At 42.8% G+C, this 27,498-nt stretch overlaps 1 protein-coding gene and 1 pseudogene across 1 annotated transcript in view; both read left to right on the top strand.

Annotated features, from left to right (window-relative positions):
* The window catches only part of TXNRD1 (thioredoxin reductase 1), a 136,922-nt gene that overhangs the window by 11,741 nt on the left and 97,683 nt on the right, over nucleotides 1–27,498 (top strand). The window lies entirely within an intron of this gene.
* LOC117089508 lies at nucleotides 21,160–21,716 on the top strand (annotated as a pseudogene).

Here is a 27,498-nt window from a genome sequence, read left to right as displayed (position 1 = left end):
ACCTATGAAGCACTGTAGAATACCTTTATCACTTCATTTCCATAAGTTCAGTCATGTCCCTGGAACATAATCTTGAAGCAGAAGAGCCTGATATAATAACAGTTTAGCCTCTAAGGTTGATCCCCAATACAAGATGATCTTTACAGAGATCTCCTGTTATATTTCAGGCTACTTATTTAGATTATGGCTCCACAAGTCATTTGAAGCAAAGTGGAGAGAGAGAGTGAAGAGAACAGAATTCTAGTTTCTGTTATATCCTTAAATAGCTATGTGATTTTAGATAAGTTCCAAAGCACTTATGTGCCTTAGTTCCCTCATTTGCAAAATAAAGTGAATGGATGAATATTAAGTCCTCTCAAACTGTAAAATTCTGTAGGTCTGTCTCCCATAAAATTAAAATTAGGCCCATAAATGCATAGAAGATGTAATAATTCCAAATAAAAATACCTAGCATTTTTGGATTCCACAATACGAAAGGTAATTTCGCATGTATTATCTAAGATGTGTCTTTTTTTCCTGTCTTGGCTCCTGGAATGCATGCCTGAATGACTACTAAGGTTTTAAGCCATTCACTTTATTTTATATGGTAAGTCAGTAGCTCAAGATCGTAAGGAATAACTTGCTTTAAAGTAATAAATAGATTAAGACCCAAAATACTGGCAGTTGTATTTGGAAAAGATTTGGATAGAAGCATTTGCTACGTTCAAGTACATTTCTGGAACCAATTCTCTGAAAGTAGTGATCCTTAAATTCATGTCCTCCTCCTATGTATAAGATCTCTAGTGAAGTCTTGTCTTTTATAACAACTGCTGAGTAATGACTATATCTAGTAGGATATCTGGCATACAATAAAATAGACTTTCTGGTTTCCTCTTAATTTTTTATTATTTATTTTAACTTATTTCTTTTTGGAGAGAGGGTCTTGCTCTGTCACCCAGGTTGGAGGGCAGTGGTGTGATTATAGCTCACAGCAGCTTCAAACTCCTGGGCTCAGGTGATCGTCCTGCTTGAGCCTCCTGAGTAGCTATGACCACAGGCGAGTGGTGCCATGCTTTTATTTTTATTTTTGTGGAAATGAAGTCTTGTTATGATAGCCAGGCGGCTGGTCTCAAACTCCTGGCATCAAGCCATCCTCCCTCCTGGGCCTCCCAAAGTACTGTGATTATAGGTGTGAGCCACCGTGTCTGGCCTTTGGTGTGCATTTTATGAATTTTGACACGTATATACACAATCGGGATACATAACAGTTCCATTACCCCACAAAATTTCCCCAATGCTATCCCTTTGTGGTTACAGCTTCCCCAGTAAGGATACAACTGTATTCCAGTCTCTGGAACCACTGATGTGTTCTCCATCAGTATAGTTTTGTCTTTTCAGGAATGCCATATACATGGAATCACAAAATAATGTAACATTGAGATTGACTTTTTCACACAGCATAATACTTTTGAGATTCATCTAATTTGTCTAATGTGTATCTATAGTTTACTTCATTTTATTACTGAGTTGTATTACATTATACAAATATACCATAATACTGTTGTCCTTTCATTCATTGAAGGATATTTGGATTTTTTCTATTTTTTAGTGATTATAGAGTTGCTATAAACATTGGTGTAGGTATATACATTTTTTAAAAGTTGATATATGAAGTTGAGTACAGTGGCTCACGCCTGTAATCCCAGCACTTTGGGAGGCCGAGGGGGGGTCTCCCAGCCTGAGGTCAGGAGTTTGAGACCAGCCTAACCAACATAGAGAAACCCTGTCTCTACTAAAAATACAAAATTAGCCGGACCTGGTGTCACATGCCTGTAATCCCAGCACTTGAGTGAGGGCTCAGCGGGTTGGTTTGATCAGGCATGTCATTCAGGAAGCCCCTGAAAAATCTGGCCCTCCCTCCCTAGTCTTTTAATATGCAAATGCAGGGCACCATGATGTTTCACATAGTGGGGATATGTGGGAGTGACCATGTTGCCAGGCACATGTGGGGGCAAGGTCAAGGAGAAGAGGGTGGGAATCACCAAGTGTGGGTGGACCCAGTTTCTAATGGCCTGCATTTGCATATCAAAGGTTGCCTGTCGCTCTTTCCTGCTAGACAAGAAATGTTTCTGGAGCTGCTTTAAAAGAAAAAAAAAACTTCCCAAAGACCCCTTTTCCTGTCTCTCAGCCTAAAATAATTTCTTAACTCCTATAACATTCTCCCCTTTGAGAAAGGACTAATACACCTGGATTCCTCCATCCCCTCATAAGACCTGAATATAAAGCATTGTTTCCCATGAAAATAAGTAGTTGAATTAAAATCAAACTTTTTAGTGGATTACCAGTATCTGGTAATGCCATCCTAACTGCTTTTAGGGGGTTTTGGGCAACAACTCTTTCTGGCTACTTCCTGCTGAAAAGGGGTGTCAAATGGGGAACAGCAGCTAGGACCCCTCCTGGGGTCGATTCAAGGGTCCTCAGAAGAATGGTGTGTTCATACATGGTTCAGTTTGCAGCACCATTTGGAGTTGGATTGCTTCTAGGCAAGAGGAAACTCTGAGTTACAGTATTGAGTATACAGGGTTCAAATATTAATATAAGACATAGAAGCAAAAGAGGGCTTAATAAAGGGGTTAACCAATTCCATAAAGAAGACGAATTCAGGCCGGGCGCGGTGGCTCAAGCCTGTAATCCCAGCACTTTGGGAGGCCAAGACGGGTGGATCACGAGGTCAGGAGATCGAGACCATCCTGGCCTACACAGTGAAACCCCGTCTCTACTAAAAAATACAAAAAACTAGCCGGGCGAGATGGCGGGCGCCTGTAGTCCCAGCTACTCCGGAGGCTGAGGCAGGAGAATGGCGTAAACCCGGGAGGCGGAGCTTGCAGTGAGCCGAGATTGCGCCACTGCACTCCAGCCTGGGCGACAGAGCGAGACTCCGTCTCAAAAAAAAAAAAAAAAGACGAATTCATTAAAGAGGGATTGTAGCCACCCGGAGCTGAAGCCTGCATTTTCCCTCAGCCTGTCAATAATTTTGATTTGATCTTTAAGTACCTGTAACCCTATTGCAAATAGCAGAGTTGAGTATAGAATTTCCATCAGTGTTGTATAATAAATAATTTTCATCTAAAATTTTACTTGCCAAGATATAGAATTTCTCTCTGGCGGGGGCTGGGGGGGAGGTCTATGAAGTTCCTTGGTTTTATTTTCCCAAACAAAGAAACCTCTGGGTTATGGGCACCCTACTTACTTTCATTACCTGGCAGAATTTGCAGGATAGTTGCCCAGAACTAGCATATTGATCTAGATTTTTACATTACCCATCCCTTTTCGTTTCTTCCAAGCTGCAGGAGATCACCACTTGATCCACAGGAATAAGCAGGGTTAAAATGTAGGCAAAAAGCTTAAAAACAATTAATGAGACTAGGTTTTTTTTTTTTTTTTTTTTAAAGACAGAGTCTCGCTCTGTCGCCCAGGCTAGAGTGCTGTGGTGCAATCTGGGCTCACTGCAAGCTCCGCCTCCTGGGTTCACACCATTCTCCTGCCTCAGCTTCCCAAACAGCTGGGACTACAGGCGCCTGCCACCATGCCCAGCTAATTTTTTGTATTTTTAGTAGAGACAGGATTTCACTGTGTTAGCCAGGATGGTCTCGATCTCCTGACCTCGTGATCCGCCCACCTTGGCCTCCCAAAGTGCTGGGATTACAGGTGTGAGCCACCGCACCTGGCCAAGACTAGGATTTAATGACAAATATATGATAAACTTTGGAGAACAATTTCTCTCTCCAGTCCTTATTTTTGGTAAAAACAAATTATTATAGGACTGTGTGTGTTGTTCATAGAATAAACTTTAGTCTTATACTTGGCCTGATTATTTGCATAAAGTGCAGCAAGAATGGTTATTTCTGCATAGGACTTTTGGATTGGTTTGATGAAACACCCACAAGGAATTTCAGGTAAGACTTAAAGCCAAGCCCAGCCATGGGATTGTATCCTCAAATATCTGTAAGTTGGGTGATCCTCTCCTCTTTGAGGTCCCAAGATAAACTTGGAGCTCCTGGCCTATTAGAAAGTGACATTCTTAGGCTGGGCACGGTGGCTTACACTTATAATCTCAACACTTTGGGGAGGCTGAGGCAGGCAGATCACAGGTGAAGAAATCAAGATTATCCTGGCCAACATGGTGAAACCCGTCTCTACTAAAAATATAAAAATTAGCTGGGTGTGGTGGTGCACACCTGTAATCCCAGCTACTTGGGAGGCTGAGGAAGGAGAATTGCTTGAACCTGGGAGGTGGAGATTGCAGTGAGCCGAGATTGAGCCACTGCACTCCAGCCTGGGTGACAGAGTGAGACCCTGCCTCAAAAATCAAAAAAAGAAAGTGACATTCTTTACCGACCACAGGTTAGGAACCCTGTGCTGGGACTGGGTAGACATGACATGAGGCCAGTTCTCCCAAAGGGCTTTTATTGGCTTTGCATGTCAAGCTTGATTCCTTAAAGAGAAACTCACCCTTTCAGCCAAAGCCTTGGTTATGTTAGAAATAAATTTTCAGGCCGGGCGTGGTGACTCACACTTGTAATCACAGCACTTTGGGAGGCCGTGGTGGGCGGATCACGAGTTCAGGAGATCAAGACCATCCTGGCTAAAACTGTGAAACCCCCGTCTCTACTAAAAATACAAAAAATTAGCCAGGCCTGGTGGCAGGCACTTGTAGTCCCAGCTACTTGGGAGGCTGAGGCCGGAGAATGGTGTGAACCTGGGAGGCGGAGCTTGCAGTGAGCTGAGATGGTGGCACTGCACTTCCAGCCTGGGTGACAGAGCCAGACTCCATCTCAAAAAAAAAAAAAAGGAGAGAAATTTTCGGAACTGCAAAGGAAATAGCACTCGAATATGAAATTTCTCAAGGTAACTTTACTTTTCTGCAGAGAGGCTGCTTCTAAGAAACATGATTGTCACGAGAGCATACTAAACAAAGAAAAGCAGAGGTTTTTATCCCTGACACATTGGGTCCTTACTGCTGTGTCCTACCTCCATTGGCTGGAGCTGGACCGCACAATCTAGACTGATCCTGATTGGCTAAAAACTTTCCTAAATAGGTAAACCCACAATGGAGAACAAAGAAAGGAAGGGGATTGTTTACAAACTAGGAGAATACAACATTTCCAAATAAGGAAGAGATGTAGGCTATAAGCCAGGAATACAATACCTGGGCATTTTTGGGCATGTCTGAGCAGGTTATAAGCCAGAACAAATAACTTGGTTAAAGTTCAAGGACATAGAATGTACTTATTCCCTTACTATATTTAACAGCTACATAGGGCTTAACAGTTATTAGCAAAAAGCAAGGAAACTTGAAGGAAGTTAGTTTTTAAAATAAACTTTTATTTCTAACACTTATTATTTATTCTTTAACAAAAAGGGAAACTTCGAAGAGGAACTTTCTACTTTTCACAGTAAAATAACCAGTTTTTCCAATTGTGTTCTGTTGACAAAGAAAAATGGATTTTTGTTTCACTAATGCAAACAATTACATTGCCATAAGTTAAGAGTACTCACGGAGAGTTTCCAAATTCTGGAGGAACCAGACAGAGAAAAATAAAAATGCTCCAAATCTTGTTCACAGGAGTATACCTTACTCATTTTTTTTTTTTTTCTGGATGGAGTTTCGCTCTTGTTGCCTAGGCTGGAGTGCAATGGCGCAATCTCAGCTCACTGCAACCTCTGCTTCCCAGGATCAAGTGATTCTCCTGCCTCAGCCTCCCGAGTAGCTGGGATTACATGTGCCAGCCACCATGCCTGGCTAATTTTTGTATTTTTAGTAGATATGGGGTTTCGCCATGTTGGCCAGGCTGGTCTTGAACTCCTGACCTCAGGTGATCTGCCTGCCTTGGCCTCCCAAAGTGCTGGTATTACAGGCATGAGCCACTGCACCTGGCCACCTTACTCAATTATTTAAGGCTGTGAATATTTCAAAATAAGTTTCCTTAACTCTGAAAGTCAAAACAAAGATCAGCAATATTTCAAGCAAAAGTCAAAAAGGTTGCTTTAACTTTCTGAGTGCAGTCCATTTAGTTAACTCTTATTTTGCTTGATATTTGCGAACATGTCAGTTCTTTATGAGTCCCATACATTCTTCTTCTATTTCAATATTACAGTCTTCAAAGCTATTAAAAACCTGTGTTTGAGAACACCTGTTAAGGTTCTTAATATAGCTTGATTATAAACTGTCATTGAGAAGGAACAAACAAGACAATTGTCTGTCAATGACAAAGTTTGCAGGGTTTACAGTTTAAAACATGGCTGTAAACTACCTATTTGTATTTTGATGACACTTGCATTTTAGCAATAATCCTTGAGACTGTTTTTATTTCTTAAAGTCGCATGAACTAAAAAATATTTGATTTAAGCACATCTTTTTCTTTTTTGGAGAAAAAGTCTCGCTCTGTCACCCAGGCTGGAGTGCAGTGGCATGATCTCGGCTCACTGCAACCTCCACCTCCCAGGTTCAAGTGATTCTTCTGCCTCAGCCTTCCAATTGGCTGGGACTACAGGCATGTGCCACCATGCCTGGCTAATTTTTGTATTATTAGTGGAGAAGGGCTTTTACCATATTGGCCAGGCTGGTCTTGAACTCCTGACGTCATGATCCACCCACCTCAGCCTCCCAAAGTGCTGGGATTACAGGTGTGAGCCACTGTGTCTGGCCAAAAAGCAACTAATTTTTTAAAGTACAAACATTTTAAAGTCAGGGGGTAAAAAAGGAAAGAAGCTTTCCAAGATTTAACTCAGGTATTTGACCTCTCATGGAGGAATGTTATTCTGCTCCTGAACCAAACCCTAACTGCAGCTAAAACAGGCAGCTCTACAAGCAGAGGAAAATTTTGGAGATGAGCAATATGTCTCCTATAGTAGGCCAGAAGGGAAAAGTAAAAATAGGGAAGGCAAAGAAATAGGGGGAACACCATTCCCAACAGGAAAAGAGGCAATACCTCTTGATGACCCTCAACTGGAACTACTTTCTGTGGTGTTTTTCCTTCTTTTGCAGTTTAAAATGGCTTCTATCTCTTATATAATGTTCTTCCAACCTGGGAAAAGTTTATTTTCCAAATCTTAAAATGCTTGGCTTAGAGTTGAGCTGGGGGAAGGTGTTGGAAATAAGAACTCAGAATCATAAAGAAAATGAGCACTCAAAGAATTTCTCAGCAAGGGCCGGGCGCGGTGGCTCAAGCCTGTAATCCCAGCACTTTGGGAGGCCGAGACGGGTGGATCATGAGATCAGGAGATCGAGACCATCCTGGCCTACACAGTGAAACCCCATCTCTACTAAAAAATACAAAAACTAGCCGGGCGAGGTGGCGGGCGCCTGTAGTCCCAGCTACACGGGAGGCTGAGGCAGGAGAATGGCGTCAACCCGGGAGGCGGAGCTTGCAGTGAGCTGAGATCCGGCCACTGCACTCCAGTCCCGGCGACAGAGTGAGACTCCGCCTCAAAAAAAAAAAAAAAAAAAAAGAATTTCTCAGCAAGGCAAATTTATTTCTGCAGAAAGGTGCTACTCCTTCTTCTGGTCACTGTGAGAGCACACTGGACAAAGGAAGGAAGGGTTTTTATCCCTAATGCAGTCAGTCCTTGCTACTGTTTCCAATCCCCATTGGTCAGGGTTGGACCGCACAATCTAAACTGATCCCGATTTGCTATTTCAAATAGAGCAGGGGTGGGGGCTACAGAAGTAAAGGTGCCAAATAAGGAACAGATGTGGGTTGTTACAGATTGGGAATGGATGTGGGTTAATGGACGTGGGTTACAGATTAGGAACAGCTGGAAGGTTGTTTACCATAACTAGGGGCAAGGAGGCAAGGAAGTTAGGCTTTGAAAATAGAGGACAAGCAAAACCTTTGAAGAGGAACTCACTGTTTTCAACAAAGGGAACCCAGAAGCCTGATATGCTGGCAAGAGGGTAAAAATGTTTACCAGTTGCACTTTTGGCTTCTCTCTCCCTGTGCAAACTGGTAAAAGGGATAATAAGGATCATTGTTTATATTCTCTGTAAATTTATAATTAATGGAAAAGGATTTGTGAGGTTGGTCTTAATCTGTAGACAATCTGGTGCGCTTTGCATGTCTTTCTGAATGGTTCTGTTGAAGAAAGGGTACCTTAAGTTAGAATGGAGGCCCAGAAACCCATAAGCCTGCTGTTCAAGCCACCCCAACAAAGCGATCAGTAACAAACCTGGCTACAAGCCTCCATGTTGTTTCATGTCCTTGGGAACATAACCTGTAACCACGTGGCAATACTTTATTTTAGTCCCTGCCGTTTTACAATGGTGGCTGTCTTCTTGTGCTAAGTGTTCCTGGGTGAGGGCCACAAAATCAGGTAAACCAGTTTGTCAATCTGGGTAGTGCCAGCTGATCCATCAAGGGCAGGGTTTATAAAATATCTTAAGCACTAATTTTAAGAGTGGTTTAGGGAGGGTCAAAATCTTGCAGCCTCCAGCTGCATGGCTCCTGGGCCATGGTTTCTAATCCTGTGGCTAGTTTCTTGGTCTGGTCCCAGGCAAGAGGGAAGTATATCTTGGGAAACGGCTGTTATCATCTTTGTTTGAGACTATAGACTGTAAAACCGACTACTCCTAAAGTTGGTTCGGCCTACACCCAGGGATGGGCAAGGACAGTTGGGGCTTGAAAACAAAATGGAGTTGATTGGGTCAGATCTCCTTCACTGCCTCAGTCACAATTTTGCAATGACAGTTTCAAAAGCTTCCTATCGCTCCTTTGAAAATACCTTGTACACTTGCATTAAGTTATAACCTAATTAAGGCTCATTGGTTTCACCTGTGAGGTTACTGTTTGTAAAGTTCCAAAGTCAAAAATCTTAACTGCTTGGCATGGCTAAAGTCCAGTAACCAGGGATTTTAAAGGATTTTCTTAAAGAGCGCTCGGCTTAATTAAAAGTTCAGGTACGGTGGCTCACACCTGTAATCCCAGCACTTTGGGAGGCTGAAATGGGAGGCTCACCTGAGGTCGGGAGTTTGAGACCAACCTGACCAACATGGAGAAACCCCGTCTCTACTAAAAATACAAAATTAGCTGGGTGTGGTGGTGCATGCCTGTAATCCCAGCTACTCGGGAGGCTGAGGCAGGAGAATCGCTTGAACCCAGGAGGCGGAGGTTGCGGTGAGCTGAGATTGCACCATTGCATGCCAGCCTGGGCAACAAGAGTGAAAACTCCGTCTCAAAAAAAAAAGTGGATATTCAAGTTACAGGGTTATAGGTATATTTAAAAAGCCTTTGTTTTTCTCTTCTTCGATCTTGTTTTTCTGGAAAAAGGCTCTTTTCTTCTCAGTTGACTGAATTATTTTTCTCCATTTTTTGTCTTACCACTCTTAATGCATGCGCGAGAGGCCCTGAGATAACTTCTGGTAACGTGGGACTCCTGGGGAAAAAGAGAGGAGGCACCACAGACTCCATTCTGGGGAGAAAAAAAAACAAAAAACACAACAAGAAACAAACCAAAAAAACCTCTGTTTTCCTCATGAAACTCTTCATATTAAGAGCAGATAGTTCCCTCAAAATCAAAGGCTCTGTTCTGTTATGTATTGTGTTATCTACTGCTTTTGAGTTTTGGGGATATCAAATTACTTCACATTGTGGGAGAGCTTTGGTGTGTAATAACTAGGTAGAAAATACACGGTAAGGGGTGGCTAATAGTAGTTATAAATCAGAGAAGCATGCTCTTGGCCACCTGAAAGATATGGAAGCATCCCCATCCTCCGCCATTAAGAGATGAGACTCCCTTGGGGGATAGGCTAATTACAAAATAAGCCAATTAGCTTGGGGTTGCCTTGCAATGAAATGCATGGTAGAAGCACTACACTGTCTTCTCCCACAGTATCTCCCTCCTTTTCGGGACCCAAACTCCAGTATAAAATGGCACCCTTAAATATAGGGAATCTGCCTTTGCCTTCAGCTGTGCCTGCTTATAGGCCCTAAAAAATGCATGCTATCCGGCCCTGTTCCTCCAAGAGTTTCACCCTAAAGCCAGTAATACAGTTAAGAAACTGGCAAATGAAAAATCTTAACAAGTGCTGAATATTCTTTGTGTTGTTATGTATGTGTTGTGTGTAATGTCTATAAAAAGAGCTCTAATTGATTGACTTAAAGAAAAATAGGCCGGGCACGGTGGCTCAAGCCTGTAATCCCAGCACTTTGGGAGGCCGAGACGGGCGGATCACGAGGTCAGGAGATCAAGACCATCCTGGCTAACACGGTGAAACCCCGTCTCTACTAAAAAATACAAAAAACTAGCTGGGCGAGGTGGCAGGCGCCTGTAGTCCCAGCTACTCAGGAGGCTGAGGCAGGAGAATGGCGTAAACCTGGGAGGCAGAGCTTGCAGTGAGCTGAGATCCGGCCACTGCACTCCAGCCCAGGTGACAGAGCGAGACTCCGTCTCAAAAAAAAAAAAAAGAAAAATAAGCAGTAGGCCAGGCGTGGTGGCTCACACCTGTAATCCCAGCACTTTGGGAGGCTGAGGCAGGCAGATCATGAGATCAGGAGTTGGAGACTAGCCTGACCAATATGGTAAAACCCTGTCTCTACTAATAATACAAAAATTAGCCAGGTGTGGTGGTGCATGCCTATAGTCCCAGCTACTCAGGAGGCTGACGCAGAAGAATCGCTAGAACCTGTGAGGCGGAGGTTGCAGTGAGCCAAGATCGCGCCACTGCACTCCAGCCTGGGCGACAGAGTGAGACTTCATCTCAAAAAAAAAAAAAGAAAGAAAAAGAAAAAAGAAAAATAAGCCCTTAAATAAAATATTTTCTAGTTCACATGACTGTAAGAAATAAAGATAGTCTCAAAGATTATTGGTAAAATGCAAGTGTCATCAAAATGCAAATAGGTGGTCTACAGTCATGTTTTTAACTGTTAACTATCCTGCAAATTTTGTCATTCACAGACAATTGTTGTCTTGCTTTGTTCTTTCTCAAAAGATGGTTTATAATCAAGCTATATTAAGGACGTTAACAGGTGTTCTCAAATGCAGGTTTTTATTAGCTTTTTTTTTTTTTTGAGACCAAGTCTCACTCTGTCACCCAGGCTGGAGTGCAGTGGCACAATCTCGGTTCACTGCAAGCTCCGCCTCCAGGGTTCAGGCCTTTCTCCTGCCTCAGCCTCCTGAGTAGCTGGGACTACAGGCACCCGCCACCATGCCCAGCTAATTTTTTGTATTTTTAGTAGGGATGGGGTTTCACCGTATTAGCCAGGATGGTCTCGATCTCCTGACCTCGTGATCCGCCTGCCTCGACCTCCCAAAGTGCTGAGATTACAGGCGTAAGCCACTGCGCCGGGCTTTAATAGCTTTTAAGATTGTAACATTGGGCCGGGCACGGTGGCTCAAGCCTGTAATCCCAGCACTTTGGGAGGCCGAGACGGGCGGATCACGAGGTCAGGAGATCAAGACCATCCTGGCTAACACGGTGAAACCCCGTCTCTACTAAAAAATACAAAAAAACTAGCCGGGCGAGGTGGCGGGCGCCTGTAGTCCCAGCTACTCCGGAGGCTGAGGCAGGAGAATAGCGTGAACCCGGGAGGCGGAGCTTGCAGTGAGCTGAGATCCGGCCACAGCCTGGGCGACAAAGCAAGACTCCGTCTCAAAAAAAAAAAAAAAAAGATTGTAACATTGAAATAGGGAAAGAATGTATGGGACTCATAAAGAACCGACATGTTCACAAATATCAAGCAAAACACAAGTTAACTAAATGGACTGCACTCGGAAAGCTAAAGCAACCTTTTTGACTTTTGCTTGAAATATTGCTGATTCTTGTTTTGTTTTTCAGAGTCAAAGAAACTTATTTTGAACTATTTACAGCCTTAAAAAAATGATGTGGGTGTTTCATAGGTGGCCTTTATCAGGTAGAAAAGTTTCCTTTTATTCCTAGTTTGTTGAGTGTTGTTATCATGAAAGGGTATCATCAAATGTTTGCATCTGTTGAAATAACCATGTGGTTTTCTTTTTTTTTTTTTTTTTTTTTTTTGAGGCGGAGTCTTGCTCTGTCGCCCGGACTGGAGTGCAGTGGCCAGATCTCAGCTCACTGTAAGCTCCGCCTCCCGGGTTTACGCCATTCTCCTGCCTCAGCCTCCCGAGTAGCTGGGACTACAGGCGCCCGCCACCTCGCCCGGCTAGTTTTTGTATTTTTAGTAGAGACGGGGTTTCACCGTGTTAGCCAGGATGGTCTTGATCTCCTGACCTCGTGATCCGCCCATCTCGGCCTCCCAAAGTGCTGGGATTACAGGCTTGAGCCACCGCGCCCGGCCAACCATGTGGTTTTCGTTCTTTATTCTATTAGTATGATGTGTTGCATTGATTGATTCTCATATGTTTAATCAACCTGTGCAAGGTTTATCCTGGGATAAATTTCACTCAGTCGTGGTGTGTAAAATTTATATATTATTGGATTTGGTTTATTGATGTTTTGTGGATAATTTTTTTTTTTTTTGTCTATTTTACAAAGGGCATTGGTCTGTGGTTTTCTTTTCTTTTCTTTTTCTTTTTTTTTTTTTTTTTTGAGACAGAGTCTCGCTCTGTCGCCCAGGCTGGAGTGCAGTGGCGCGATCTCCACTCACTGCAAGCTCCGCCTCCCGGGTTCATGCCATTCTCCTGCCTCAGCCTCCCGTGCAGCTGGGACTACAGGCGCCCGGCACCGCTCCCGGCTAGTTTTTGTATTTTTTTAGTAGAGACGGGGTTTCAGCGTGTTAGCCAGGATGGTCTCGATCTCCTGACCTCGTGATCCGCCCGTCTCGGCCTCCCAAAGTGCTGGGATTACAGGCGTGAGCCACCGCGCCCGGCCGTGTGGTTTTCTTTTCTTTTCTGTTTTTTGAGATGGAGTCTTGCACTGTTCCCTAGGCTGGAGTGCAATGGCGCCATCTCAGCTCACTCCAACCTTTGCCTCCCGGGTTCAAGCGATTCTCCTGCCTCAACCTCCCTAGTAGCTGGGATTACAGGTTCCCGCCACCATACCCTTTTCATGTGATGCCCTTGTCTGATTTTGGAATCAGGGTAATACCAATTTCATAGAATGAATTGGAAAGTATCCCTCCTCTTCTGTTTTTGGAAAGAGTGTGAAAAATTGGTGATAATTCTGTGTCAGACATTTGGGAGAATTTATCAGCAAATCATCTGAGCCCAGACTTTTCTTTGTGGGAATTTTTTTTTTTTTTTTTTTTTTTTGAGACGGAGTTTCACTGTCCTTCCATAGGCTGGAGGCTGGAGTACAATGGCGCGATCTCGGCTCACTGCAACCTCTGCTTCCCGGGTTCAAGCGATTCTCCTTTCTCAGCCTCCCGGGTAGCTGGGATTACAGGCGTTTGCCACTACACCCAGCTAAGTTTTTGTCTTTTTAGTAGAGACAGGGTTTCACCATGTTGGTCAGGCTGGTTTCGAACTCCTGACCTCAGATGATCCTCCTGCCTTGGCCTCCCAAAGTGCTGGGATTACAGGCGTGAGCCACCGTACCCGGCCAAGACTTTTTATTACTAATTCAATCTCTTGTCTCTTCAAGATTATAAGTCTATTTAGCTTCTCATTTCTTTTTTTCCCCTAAACTCAAGTGATTCTCATGCCGCAGCCTCCCAAGTGACGGATTACAGGTACATGCCACCATGCCTGGCTAAATTTTGTATTTTTTGTAGAGACAGGGGTTTCACCTTGTTGGCCAGGCTGGTCTCCAACTCCTAGCCTCAGGTGATCTACCCAACTTGGCCTCCCAAAGTGCTAAGATTACAGCTGTGAGCCACTGCACCCAGCCTCATTTCTTCTTGACTCAATTTGGGTAGTCATGCCTTTCTAGAAATTGTTCATTTCGCGTAGGGTATCTAATTTGTTGGCATATAATTGAATTTTTTGTGCTGTTAATGTGAACGGTCTAAACCAGCCTTGCATTCCCAGGATAAACCCCACTAACTCGTGGAATATTATTATTCTTTTTTTATGTTGCTAGATTCAATTTGCCATTATTTTGTTGAAGAATTTTGCATCTTTGTTATGAGGGATGTTGATTTACAGTTTCCTTTTCTTGTACTATCTTTGTCTAGTTTGGGTATCAGAATACTACTGACCTCATAAAATAAGTTTGAAAATGGCCCCTCCCCTTGTATTTTCTGGACAAGATTGTGTAGATTGGTAAGGTATCTTTTTTTTTTTTTTTTTTTTTTTTTATGAGGCGGAGTCTCGCTCTGTCGCCCCGGACTGGAGTGCAGTGGCCGGATCTCAGCTCACTGCAAGCTCCGCCTCCTGGGTTTACGCCATTCTCCTGCCTCAGCCTCCCGAGTAGCTGGGACTACAGGCGCCCGCCACTTCGCCCAGCTAGTTTTTTTTTGTATTTTTAGTAGAGACGGGGTTTCACCGTGTTAGCCAGGATGGTCTCGATCTCCTGACCTCGTGATCCGCCCGTCTCGGCCTCCCAAAGTGCTGGGATTACAGGCTTGAGCCACCGCGCCCGGTGGTAGGGTATCTTTTATTAAGTTTTATTTTCCTCCAGATATCCTGTTTGTACTTGTGTGTGAGAAACAAAATGTTACTGAATCAGAGAGATTCTAAATACCATTGTTTTCTACAGTTTTCTCTTAAACCTTGGGGTTAAAAGAAACCTGTTGAAATACAGTGTAACCGCATGTCTTATTTCTCAACTTTTTGTGAGAGATCTCAACTGGGAAGACTGATTGAGGTAGTTTCTTTTAAGCCCTGTTGGTCACATTGACTGATGTTTTAGTGAACTACGATTATTCCACTTACTGGGTGTTCTTTTTTTTTTTTTTTATTTAATTTAATTATTTATTTTTGAGATGGAGTTTTGCTCTGTCACCCAGGCTGGGGTGCCGTGGTGGGATCATAGCTCACTGCAGCCTCAAACTCCTGGCATCCAGCATTCTTCTTGCCTCACCTTCCCGAAGTGTTAGGATTATAGACATGAGCCACTGTGCCAGGCCTAAAGTATTTTAAAAATAATTTTGCGGACACCATCTTTTCTTTGCTTCACTCCCTCTATTCTTTATCTGCTTATAAGCATATTTAGTTCCTTGAAATATTTAACCAATTGCACCAACTGAATGTGAGGTTAAGCCACATTCAATCATGAAATCAGCTACCCTACTTCTATAATTCTTATTTCTAAAGTAGGATTGTTTGTTTCATTTGCTTTTAGCATTTAAACCACCTGAATATTAACTGGAGAACAAGAAGAAATATACCAATTATATACGACTGGGTGTTCTTAATACTCGTGTAACAATATGAAAAAATAACATAATGGCCGGGCGCGGTGGCTCAAGCCTGTAATCCCAGCACTTTGGGAGGCCGAGACGGGCGGATCACGAGGTCAGGAGATCGAGACCATCCTGGCTAATACGGTGAAACCCTGTCTCTACTTAAAAAAATACAAAAAACTAGCCGGGCGAGGTGGCGGGCGCCTGTAGTCCCAGCTACTCAGGAGGCTGAGGCAGGAGAATGGCGTAAACCCGGGAGGCGGAGCTTGCAGTGAGCTGAGATCCGGCCACTGCACTCCAGCCTGGGTGGCAAAAGCAAGACTCCGTCTCAAAAAAAAAAAAAAAAAAAAGAAAAGAAAAAATAACATATTTTCTGTATATATGTATAAAACATGTTTAGTGAAATTGTGAGAGTTATTGGTCTAGTATAGGCAAGAGAACTTTTTAGCTTAATTTAGTTCTTAACTGGTATATAGTATGTATTTATATGAAGGATCAGTTTAGTAATTGTCCACAGATTCCTTTTATATTTTAATGACTGTAATTCAGGTTTTACAATCAGGAAAAGCACCTACATTGTCTTCAGTGTATATGTTTTTTGTCCAGAAAAGACATCTTTGTGGAAATTTTTTTTTTTTTTAAGATGGAGTGTTGCTCTGTCACCCAGGCTGGAGTGCAATGGCACGATCTCGACTCACTGCAACCTCTGCCTCCTGGGTTCAAGCCATTCTCCTGCCTCAGCCTCCCAAGCAGCTGGGACTACAGGCTCCCTCCACCATGCCTAGCTAATTTTTTGTATTTTTAGTAGAGATAGGATTTCACTGCATTAGCCAGGATGGTCTCAATCTCCTGACCTCGTGATCTGCCTGCCTTGGCCTCCCAAAGTGCTGGGATTACAGGTGTGAGCCACTGTGCCGGGCACTTTTTTTTTTTTTTTTTTTTTTGAGACGGAGTCTCGCTCTGTCACCCAGGCTGGAATGCAGTGATGCGATCTTGGCTCACTGCAACCTCTGGGACTATAAAACGAGCCCAGCTAATTTTTGTATTTTCCAGTAGAGACGGGGTTTCACCATGTTGGCCAGGCTAGTCTCAAACTCCTGACCTGGTGATCCACCCGCCTCAGCATCCCAAAGTGCTGAGATCACAGACATGAGCCACTGTGCCTGGCTGCCAATGATATTTCTCTCACAGATGAGAAAAGTCTGATTTCTATTTTTTGAGATGGAGTTTTGCTCTTGTTGCCCAGGCTGGAGAGCAATGGCAAATTTCGGCTCACCGCAAACTCTGTCTCCCAGGTTCAAGCAATTCTCCTGCCTCAGCCTCCTGAGTAGCTGGGATTACATGCATGTGCCACCATGCCTGGCTAATTTTGTATTTTTAGTAGAGACGGACTCTCCATGTTGGTCAGCCTGGTCTCGAACTCCTGACCTCAGGTGATTCGCCTGCCTCAGCCTCCCAAAATGCTGGGATTACAGGTGTGAGCCACCACACCCAACCAGTCTGATTTCTTTTTAAATTTTATTTTTATTTATTTATTTTTGTAGAGCTGGGTTCTCACTATGTTGTCCAGGCTAGTCTTGAACTCCTAGGCTCAAGTGATCCTCCTTCCTCAGTCTCCCAAAGTGTTGGATTACAGGTGTGAGTCACCATGCTCAGTGAAAAGTCTGATTTCTTAAGTCATTTTTAAAAGGTGATATACTAAGAAAAACTTTAACATTTTATTTTTTCATTTAACATCTTTTATTTTTTATACTACTAATTTTTTTTTTTTTTTTTTTTTTGAGAGGGAGTCTCACTGTCGCCCAGACTGGAGTGCAGTGGCACGATCTCAGCTCACTGTAACCTCCACCTCCTGGGTTCAAGCAATTCCCCTGCCTCAGCCACCCGAGTAGCTGGGATTACAGGCGCATGCCACCACGTCCAGCTATTTTTTGTGTATTTTTGGGTAGAGATGGGATTTCACCATGTTGGCCAGAGTAGTCTCAAACTCCTGACCTCAGGTGATGCACCTGCCTCGCCCTCCCAAAGTCCTGGGATTACAGGCATGAGCCACTGTGTCTGGCCTACTAATAATTTTTTAAAACCTCTGTAGTGGCAGGCCCAGTGGCTCACGCCTGTAATCCCAGCACTTTACGAGGCCCAGGCAGGTCGATCATGTGTTCAGGAGTTTGAGACCAGCCTGGCCAAGATGGTGAAACCCTGTCTCTACTAAAAGTACAAAAATTAGCTGGGCATGGTGGCACACACCTGTAGTCCTAGCTACCTGGGAGGCTGAGGCAGGAGAATCACTTGAACCCGGGAGGTGGAGGTTGCAGTGAGCCGAGATCATGCCACTGCACTCCAGCCTGAGGGACAAGAGCAAAACTTTGTCCAAAAAAAAAAAAAAAAAACAACTCTGTAGTATTGCTTTTAAAATGATTTTCTTATCTTTTTTTTTTTTTTTTTTTTTGAGACAGAGTCTCGCTGTGTCTCCCAGGCTGAAGTGCAGTGGCCAGATCTCAGCTCACTGCAAGCTCTGCCTCCCGGGTTTTAGCCATTCTCCTGCCTCAGCCTCCCGAGTAGCTGGGACCACAGGCGCCCGCCACCTCGCCCGGCTAGTTTTTTGTATTTTTTAGTAGAGACGGGGTTTCCCCAGGTTAGCCAGGATGGTCTCGATCTCCTGACCTTGTGATCCGCCCGTCTCGGCCTCCCAAAGTGCTGGGATTACAGGCTTGAGCCACTGCGCCAGGCTCAGAGTTCCTTTCAAATGTGTATTCTCAGGCTCACACAGCCACTGAATCCTGGACCTGGCATATAATCATGTTAGAATACAACTGTGGAGTGAGGCAAGTGGGAGTTCTTGGCTAGGACCCCAGCATAACTAAGGTTTAATCTTAACCTTAAATAAGACTCCTTTGAAGGAGGTACAAGCACAAGAGCTATAAGCAGGATATTGTAGTCCTTTTTATGACATTTATTTGTAAAAACTAAAAATCCTTTTAAGGCTAAAAAAAATGCCTTCCTAGCATTTATTTCAATTTGGTAAATAAATAATACTAATAACTAAGATGTACTTATTATTAATTTCAACACTAGAAATTCATTATCATGTCCTTTTAGGGAGTCTTTAATCTTCCTTCCTTGTGTTTCCATAAAGATTTCTGTTTTATTTTTCCAGCTTGTCTCATACCCTGCAGACTTTCAGAAACACATATAAATACCTTCTTGTCTTCACTTGATTTATAGGCACTGTAATGGGTATAGCTTACCCGTTTAAGCTTCCCCACTCTTAGGTCTTTTATGGAGTAACTTCTTTACTTGACGGGGTCTTGTCAGACCTAATAGTAATATTTGTCTTGTGGGTTGAATAAAATATTGTAATAATTATTACTTTGTTAAAAGGAATCTTCTGAGAGTGGTGGTGTGTTTGCAATACTCTTTGTGCTTGAACTGAATAAGTTTTGTTAAGAGGTTTGGGGTTCTGTGGAAATCCTTGATTTCTTCCGACTTGCAGTCCACATGCTTTTAACCACAAGCAACGAGTAAAAATATGTGCATGACAAACCTGTAAACCAGAAAGTGATGACAGCAGGCAGAGTGGCGTGCTGTAAAATTTTTATCATCACACTTGAAGTGATTGTGTTGCTTATGAATGGCGAAAACTCAAGTTCTAACACGTGGCAGTTTTAGTCTGTGTTTAGCCTTGCCATGTGCTTTTATCTGCCAGACTCCTCTTTGCTTTCCCCTTTGTTTCCCTGCTTTGAAGTTCATTCATTGTCCTGGTATACTGTGAAATGCCACTTGGGGATAACTCAAAATTGGAGAGTGGCTTTATTGACCTGTGCTTTTCATATTTCATACTACCTTTCTGTTTTCCAGTTTCCCCCAGTTATGTTGCACTCCTTACGTACCATGATGTTTCTCTGTTGTCAAACTAGAGCTTCTTCCCACAGCTAAGTGGCTGATCAAGGTTTCTCCAAAGAGATAAGTATCAGTTATATAGCTCTCTAAGCAATGTGTAGACTGAGAGCCACTCAAAACCTGGATCTCTGCAGGCTTTCAGGTGGTAGTAGTCATGGGTGAGGGTCAGTGGTTTTGGCAGGTACAAGCACATAATGAATTGTATGAAGATGGGAACCTCTTTCTTGAGGAGGAGAAGTGGAAGTGTTTTCCTTTAGTAATCCCTTTAATAATCCCACAGTTCAAATATCTTGCTTTATCTCCCTAAAAGTACAAAGACTTCAATGAATTTCTCTGTTTAGTGAAGTCAGAGACAGGAACAAATGTGATAGGCTGGTATGCAACTTTAATTTTTTTTTAAGTTTGGGAAATACAGGAAAGAAAAGTCACGAATAATTCTGTCACACCAATATAACTAATGTGACCATTTTGCACATTCTTTTTCAAGATACCTTTATGTTGAGTTTCACAGAATTGTAAAACTATGGTACACAGGACTTGGTATTTTAGGTTTTTAAAAAACGAACATTGTGTCAAACTATTTCCACATTATTTTGAATCTTGAATAGTATGCAGCCACTAAATAAGGTTAGAACAAGAGAGCTACTGTAATTTAACCATTCCTCTAATGTCAGACATTTGTTGTTTCTAATTTTTTGCAATAGCTAAAGATGTTATAATGAAATTGTTTGTAATAATTAGATTAAAAGAAGGGATTGAAGGCAGGGAAAACAAAGAGGTGTACGCTGTAGAGCAGGGATAGAACCTCGTTGCTGCTTAGCCTTGGGAGAGAGAAAGGCTGAGGCAAGGTATAACTTTGTCCCAGTATCTAGAAAGGTTATGGACATATTCAGGAGGTAGGGAATGGTGAGTATTGATAGGCCTGTGGCCTGTTGTATTCCACTGGGTTTTACAGAAAGTTAACATGATTGATCCTAAAGCTATAGCACTTTCATTGAAAGGGAATTTGGGAATATCCCCCTTTAACTAGGTGATAGTAGCTATGTTAATAAAAACTACTGAAAGCTTTTTGTAAGAGAAGGCTAGGAGGTAGGGGTCTTTCTTATGAATAAATATTTTCATTATTTTAGATTTTTTTTTAAAGGCCAGTCGTCACAAATAAGAATACTGAGTTATGGCTGGGCGCAGTGGCTCACACTTGTAATCCCAGGGCAGTGGCTCACACTTGTAAACCCAGGCGAATCACCTAAGGTTGGGAGTTTGAGACCAGCCTGACCAACATGGTGAAACCCTCTCTCTACTAAATACAAAATTAGCCGGGTGTGGTGGTGCATGTCTGTAATCCCAGCTATTTGGGAGGCTGAGGCAGGAGAATCACTTGAACCCGGGAGGCAGAGGTTGTGGCGAGCCGAGATCGCACTATTGCACTCCAGCCTGGGCAACAAGAACTAAACTCTGTCTCAAAAAAAAAAAAAAAAGAACACTGAGTTAAAAGGTATGGCCATCTCAGGAGGCTGCAGTGAGCCGAGATCCGAGATTGAGCCACTGTACTCCAGCCTGGGTGTTGGAGCAAGACCCTGTCTCAAAAAAAAGAGAAAAAAAAGTACGGCCATTTGAGTTTTTTTAACCCACACTGTCAAATTGTTTTCCAAAAGAATAGTATTAGCTTGTGTTGCACAGCCCTATGGACTCACTTCAGTGTACATTTATCAGCACTGGGAGTTTTCATCTTTTTTTTTGTATGTAAGAAATAACATTCCATCATGTGAATCTGCATTTCTCATTGTGATGTAAAAATAAAATAAATAGATCTTTTATTCTATTTTCTTTGCTATTTTCTTTCTAATGAGTTGGCTGTTTTTGTTCTTCATTTTATCATTTGTGGTCCTGTTGTTTTCTTACCAATTTGTTGGAGTTCTTTCTGTTGTTTTATTCTTTTTTTTTTCCCTATAAGTATTTTCCCTATGCTGCTCTTTTACCTTATACAAAACTATTATCTATCTTTGCTGCATCTACTGCAAGAATGAAGATCATTCTCAGCAATCAGACTGTTGACATTACTCTGAAGGGACACACAGTGATTGTGAAGGGCCCCAGAGGAAACCTGGGGAGGGACTTCAGATCACATCAATGTAGAAAGAATTCAGAAAAAAAAAAAGAGGCACCGGGTTGACAAATGGTGGGGAAACAGAAAGGAGCTGGCTACCATTCGGACTGTTTGTAGTCATGCACAGAAGGGTATAACAAGGGTGTTACAGTGGCTTCCGTTACAAGATGAGGTCTGTGTATGCTCACTTCCGCATCAACGTCCTTCACCAGGAGAATGGGTCTCTTGTTGAAATCCGAAATTTCTTGGCTGAAAAATACATCCGCAGAGTTTGGATGAGGCCAGGTGTTGCTTGTTCAGTATCTCAAGCCCAGAAAGATGAATTAAGCCTTGAAGGAAATGACATTGACCTTGTTTCATATTCAGTGGCTTTGATTCAGCAAGCCACAAACAGTTAAAAACAAGGATATCAGGAAATTTTGGGATGGTATCTATGTCTCTGAAAAGGAACTATTCAGCAGGCTAATAAATAAGATCTAAGAGTTGTCCAGCTATAGAAACAAGATGCCGGATGATTTCTAAGACCTATTTGTGATATTTAAGTGATACAATAAAAGACCTATTGGGCGGGGCGCGGTGGCTCAAGCCTGTAATCCCAGCACTTTGGGAGGCCGAGACGGGCGGATCACGAGGTCAGGAGATCGAGACCATCCTGGCTAACACGGTGAAACCCCGTCTCTACTAAAAATACAAAAACTAGCCGGGCGAGGTGGCGGGCGCCTGTAGTCTCAGCTACTCGGGAGGCTGAGGCAGGAGAATGGCGTGAACCTGGAAGGCGGAGCTTGCAGTGAGCTGAGATCTGGCCACTGCACTCCAGTCCCGGCGACAGAGCGAGACTCTGCCTCAAAAAAAAAAAAAAAAAAAAAAAAAGACCTATTGATTTGGGGGGGAAAAACCCAAATAACTATTATTATTTTACAGTATAATCTGTTGGTCTTTTTGTTTGTATTTACTTCTGAGTTTGGAAGTTGTTACTCACTAGAGATATAGAAAAGGTTCCATTCAATATACTGTGTTATACAATAATAAAGTGAAAAAACTTTTCCCCATATATCAAGTCATCATTACCATACTATTTTGAAATTACATTTTATTGCTTCGTGATTTTTTTTTTTTTTTTTTTTTTTTTTTTGAGATGGAGTCTCGCTCTGTAGCCAGGCTTGAGTACAGTGGCATGATCTTGGCTCACTGCAACCTCTGCCTCTCGGGTTCAAGCCATTCTCCTGCCTCAGCCTCCTGAGTAGCTGGGATTACAGGCATGCACCACCGTACCCAGCTAATTTTTGTATTTTTAGTAGAGACAGGGTTTCACCATGTTGGCCAGGATGGTCTTGATATCCTGACCTCGTGATCCGCCCACCTCAGTCTCCCAAAGTGCTGAGATTGCAGGTGTGAGACACTGTGCCCGGCCACGTGATGGCTTTTTTAAAAATCATAACTGATTCTGTATTTGTCTCTTTCTGGTCTATCTAATCTCTTTTACTGATCTCTGTTTACTTGTATAAAAACAAGTAGGGAGCCTATTTTATTATTACTCTTTAGTTTCAGTTTTTACAAGTGGACAGTAAGTACTTCATGGATCCAGATATTAGGAATTGATCTTAGGCAAAAATGTTGGGACAAAATGGAAGCAACTTATCATTACAGTTTTTTTTTTTTTGAGACAGAGCCTCACTTTGTTGCCCTGGCTGCAGTGCAATGACGCAACCTCGGCTCACTGCAAACTACGCCTCCCGGGTTTGAGTGATTCTCCCTCCTCAGCCTCCTGAGTAGCTAGGATTACAGGCACCCGCCATTATGCCTGGCTAATTTTTGTGTTTTTCATTATGACAGAGTTTCACCATGTTGGCTAGGCTGGTCTCGAACTCCTGACCTCAGGCGATCTGCCCCCCTTGGCCTCCCAAAGTGCTGGGATTACAGGTGTGAGCCACCATGCCTGGCTCATTACAGTTTTATCTGCGTTTTACTCACTACCTGGTTCTGTGCTGTTCTTGTAACATTTACTTAACATATTTCTTTGAATGCTGCTTCAAATTTTATTTCAAAATTGAGGGGAAAAATTATAAGCAAATCATAAACATAAATAAAATTTTATTTTCCGGCCGGGCGCGGTGGCTCAAGCCTGTAATCCCAGCACTTTGGGAGGCCGAGACGGGCAGATCACGAGGTCAGGAGATGGAGACCATCCTGGCTAACACGGTGAAACCCCGTCTCTACTAAAAATACAAAAAACTAGCCGGGCGAGGTGGCGGGCGCCTGTAGTCCCAGCTACTCCGGAGGCTGAGGCAGGAGAATGGCGTAAAGCCGGGGGGCGGAGCTTACAGTGAGCTGAGATCCGGCCACTGCACTCCAGCCTGGACGACAGAGCAAGACTCCGTCTCAAAAAAAAAAAAAAAATTTTTATTTTCCGGCCGGGCGCGGTGGCTCAAGCCTGTAATCCTAGCACTTTGGGAGGCCGAGACGGGCGGATCACGAGGTCAGGAGATCGAGACCATCCTGGCGAACACGGTGAAACCCCGTCTCTAGTAAAAAATACAAAAAAAAACTAGCCGGGCGAGGTAGCAGGCGCCTGTAGTCCCAGCTACTCGGGAGGCTGAGACAGGAGAATGGCGGGAACCCGGGAGGCGGAGCTTGCAGTGCGCTGAGATCCTGCCACTGCATTCCAGCCCGGGCGACAGAGCGAGACTCCGTCTCAGAAAGAAAAAAAAAAAAAAAAAAATTATTTTCCTTTTTTGTTACAGGCAGAATTTAAGGAAAAATTCTGATGATTTTGATTACAGGTAGTGGCTAACCTCTTATGATTGATTTACTTATCTGTTTATCTTTCTATCTATTTGTACTTTTTTTTTTCCTATTCAGCCATCTTGCTCCGCCCCTCTGTACTTTTTTTTTTTTTGATAAACAGTCTCTCCCCAGTAAGAATGTAGTTCTTCTTAATCACAGAAGTTATTCTTTCCTTGTGATGGCCTTCTCTGTTCTGTGTCTTGGCAAATATCTGAGCCTAATAGTTGGGTGGTGCCCTTGGCATAGATGTTATGTAAGGAATTGTCACCTGCTTTTAGAGTCAGTCATCCCATGAAATCGAAGGAGTCAGTAAGGCGTTATGGAATCAGGAGGCTTGTGTGACAGCTCTGACGCTGATACCAATTAATTACCTGACTGGACCTCAGTTTCCTCATCAGTAGAAGGTAACACAGTTGGCCTAGTGACCCCAAATGTCTCTCCCAAGCTAACATTCTGTGATTCTTATTCTCTTGAGATGTTATCAGGAGGAATGTTTACTTCTACATTACTTTTTAAAATAAGACAAATGGAGAACAGAAAATGAGAACTAGAGTTTAATTTTAAAATTTTGAAGTGTCATTGATGAGGCTATAGTCATGTGTCATGTTGCTTTAGTCCAATAGTTCTTAATTAAGAGTATGCATTAGAACTACCAGTGAACATTTAAAATATATGCATATACGTGTGTGAACCTATATAAATATATACACACATAAATATGTTTGTTTATTTATTTATTTACTTATTTACTTACTGGAGACAGAGTCTCATCTTTTGCCCAGGCTAGAGTGTAGTGGTGCAACATTGGCTCACTGCAACCTCCACCTCCTGGGTTCAAGCAATTCTCCTGCCTCAGCCTCCCAAGTAACTGGGATTACAGGCGTGTGCCACAACACTCAGCTAATTTTCGTATTTTAAGTAGAGATGGGGTTTCACCATGTTGGTCGGGCTGGTCTCAAATTCCTGACCTCAGGTGATCCAACTGCATCAGCCTCCCAAAGTGCTGGAATTACGGGCGTGAGCCACCGCACCTTGCCACACACACAAATATGCATGCTTAGGCCCCTGCCTTGCAAGTCTGATTCAGTAGGTTAAGGATAAGGATGAGACCTAGGAAGTCTTGCTTATTCAGATGCAAATAAGGGTTGAGAGGCTCCCTTCCACTTATGGAAGGCAGATACTATAGGTATAGACTGATCTGGTATACTCGGCAACAAATAAGTCCCATTGCTCTTCTGGGATCCTATAATTAATTGGCACAAAATGTTAGTTTTTCTTTTTTTTTTTTTTGAGATACAGTCTTGCACTGTCTCCTGGGCTGAAGTGCAGCGGCACGATCTTGACTCACTGCAATCTCTGCCTCCCAGGTTCAAGCGATTCTCCTGCCTCAGCCTACCAGTGCTGGGATTACAGGCATGAGCCACCGCCCCCTGCCCAGAGAAACTACAACAAGCGAGAAATTACAACAAGCTAGTTTTTCTTTAAGAAGAACCCACACCTCATTTTCTTATCTGTTCAGGCTGGTAAAACAAAATAACATAAACTAGGAGGCTTATCAACAAGGGAAAACAATTTATTACAGTTCTGTGACCTAGGAAGTCCAAGATCAAGGTGCCAGTAGATTCCATGTCTGGTGAGGGCCCACTTCCTGATTCTCAGTAGGTACCTTCTTGCTGTGTCCTCACATGGTGGAAGAGGAGATGGGCTCTCTGGAGTTTCTTTTGTAACTGCGCTAATCCCATTCTTGAGGGCTCCTAATCACCTCCCAAAGGCCCCTCCTTCTAATGCTGTCACTTTGAGAGTTAAGATTTTGACACAGAAATTTTAGAGGTATAGAAGCATTCAGATCATAGCACTTATATCTCAAAGATTAGGATATTTCTATGTTCCTTTTCACTTTTCTGTCCATATGTTAAGGATTAATAACATTTGATTGTCTGGTATATAATAAACAGTCTCTTGGTTGTTGATGCTAAATTGACATTGTATGATAGAGGTTATTTACAAATTTCTTAAATTAACTACTTTCGGCCGGGCGCGGTGGCTCAAGCCTGTAATCCCAGCACTTTGGGAGGCCGAGACGGGCGGATCACGAGGTCAGGAGTTTGAGACCATCCTGGCTAACACGGTGAAACCCCGTCTCTACTGAAAAATGCAAAAAGCTAGCCGGGCGAGATGGCGGGCGCCTGTAGTCCCAGCTACTCGGGAGGCTGCGGCAGGAGAATGGCGTGAACCTGGGAGGCGGAGCTTGCAGTGAGCTGAGATCCGGCCACTGCACTCCAGCCCGGGCGACAGAGCAAGACTCCGTCTCAAAAAAAAAAAAATTAACTACTTTCTAAAAACTATTTTTATAAAATAATACATGTTCATGGTTTAAAAACACATAGTACCAAAAGTATGATGAAAGTGAAAGCTTACTAGAGATAATGATTAATAATAATAATGATTAATAATAAACATTTTGGGAATTTAGCTGATTTTATTAACACCATTTAAATATCAGTCTAGGTGTAGTGACAGTATAACATACTGGTTAAAAGCATGGGCTCTACCTTTACATTTATGGTCAATTGATTTTTGACAAGGGTGGCAAGACATACCAATAGGGAAAGGTCAGTCATTTCAACAAATAGTGCTGAGACAGCAGGTTATCCACATGCAAAAGAAGAAAGTTGGATGCCTGCCTCACATAACACATGAAAATTAACTTAAAATGGATCATAGTCCTAAAGTAAGAACTAAAACTACAAGACACTTAGAAAAAAAGTAAAATCCCTGTGACTTTGGAATAGGCAATAATTTCTTTTATATGATAATGACACCAAAAGCACAAGCAAAAAAGAAAAAGATATATTTGACTTGATCAAAATTAAAAGCTATATTTCAAAAAGACTTCTATATTTTAAACCTGTTTTTTTTTTAAAGTGTAGATTCTAGAGAATGATAAACTAACTTTGAATTTTAGCTCCATTACTTATTGTAAGCTGTGCAACCCTGAGGACATTGCATAACCTCTCTGAGTCTGTGTCCTTGTTTGTAAAATGGGGATGATGGTAGCAGTACCCACCTAACGATATTGCTGGAAGGATTAAATGAAAGGAGGCATACAAACATTAACCCTCTGTCTAGTTCTGGATAAATACACATACCAACTATGAAGATGATAAGGAGATTGAAGAAGGATGAATGGCTTACTTGGATCAGCAGAAATGAGAAGAAATCACCTAAGGAGCAAGTAGTAAGGGTGGGCTTGAACTTGGTTTATTTGTGGGTCCTGAAGAAGACGGCTAGTTTAAACATTTTTACAAGCTGGAGGTAGCAATCTCTTGGTGGTTTTGACTGGTGATGATGCCCAGGATGACAGTGCTGTCATGTGGGGATAACATACCACTAAGCTGGATCATGTTTGTTTTGATGCCTGATTGGGCCAGCACAAAATCCTGAGGAGAAAACAGAGAATCCACAGGAAGT

This window comes from Trachypithecus francoisi, unplaced genomic scaffold (assembly GCF_009764315.1).
Source record: "Trachypithecus francoisi isolate TF-2019V2 unplaced genomic scaffold, Tfra_2.0 Lachesis_group11, whole genome shotgun sequence".
NCBI lineage: Eukaryota > Metazoa > Chordata > Mammalia > Primates > Cercopithecidae > Trachypithecus > Trachypithecus francoisi.
The sequence above is the reverse complement of the archived record's forward strand: the minus strand, read 5'-3'. Positions and strand labels throughout refer to the sequence as shown.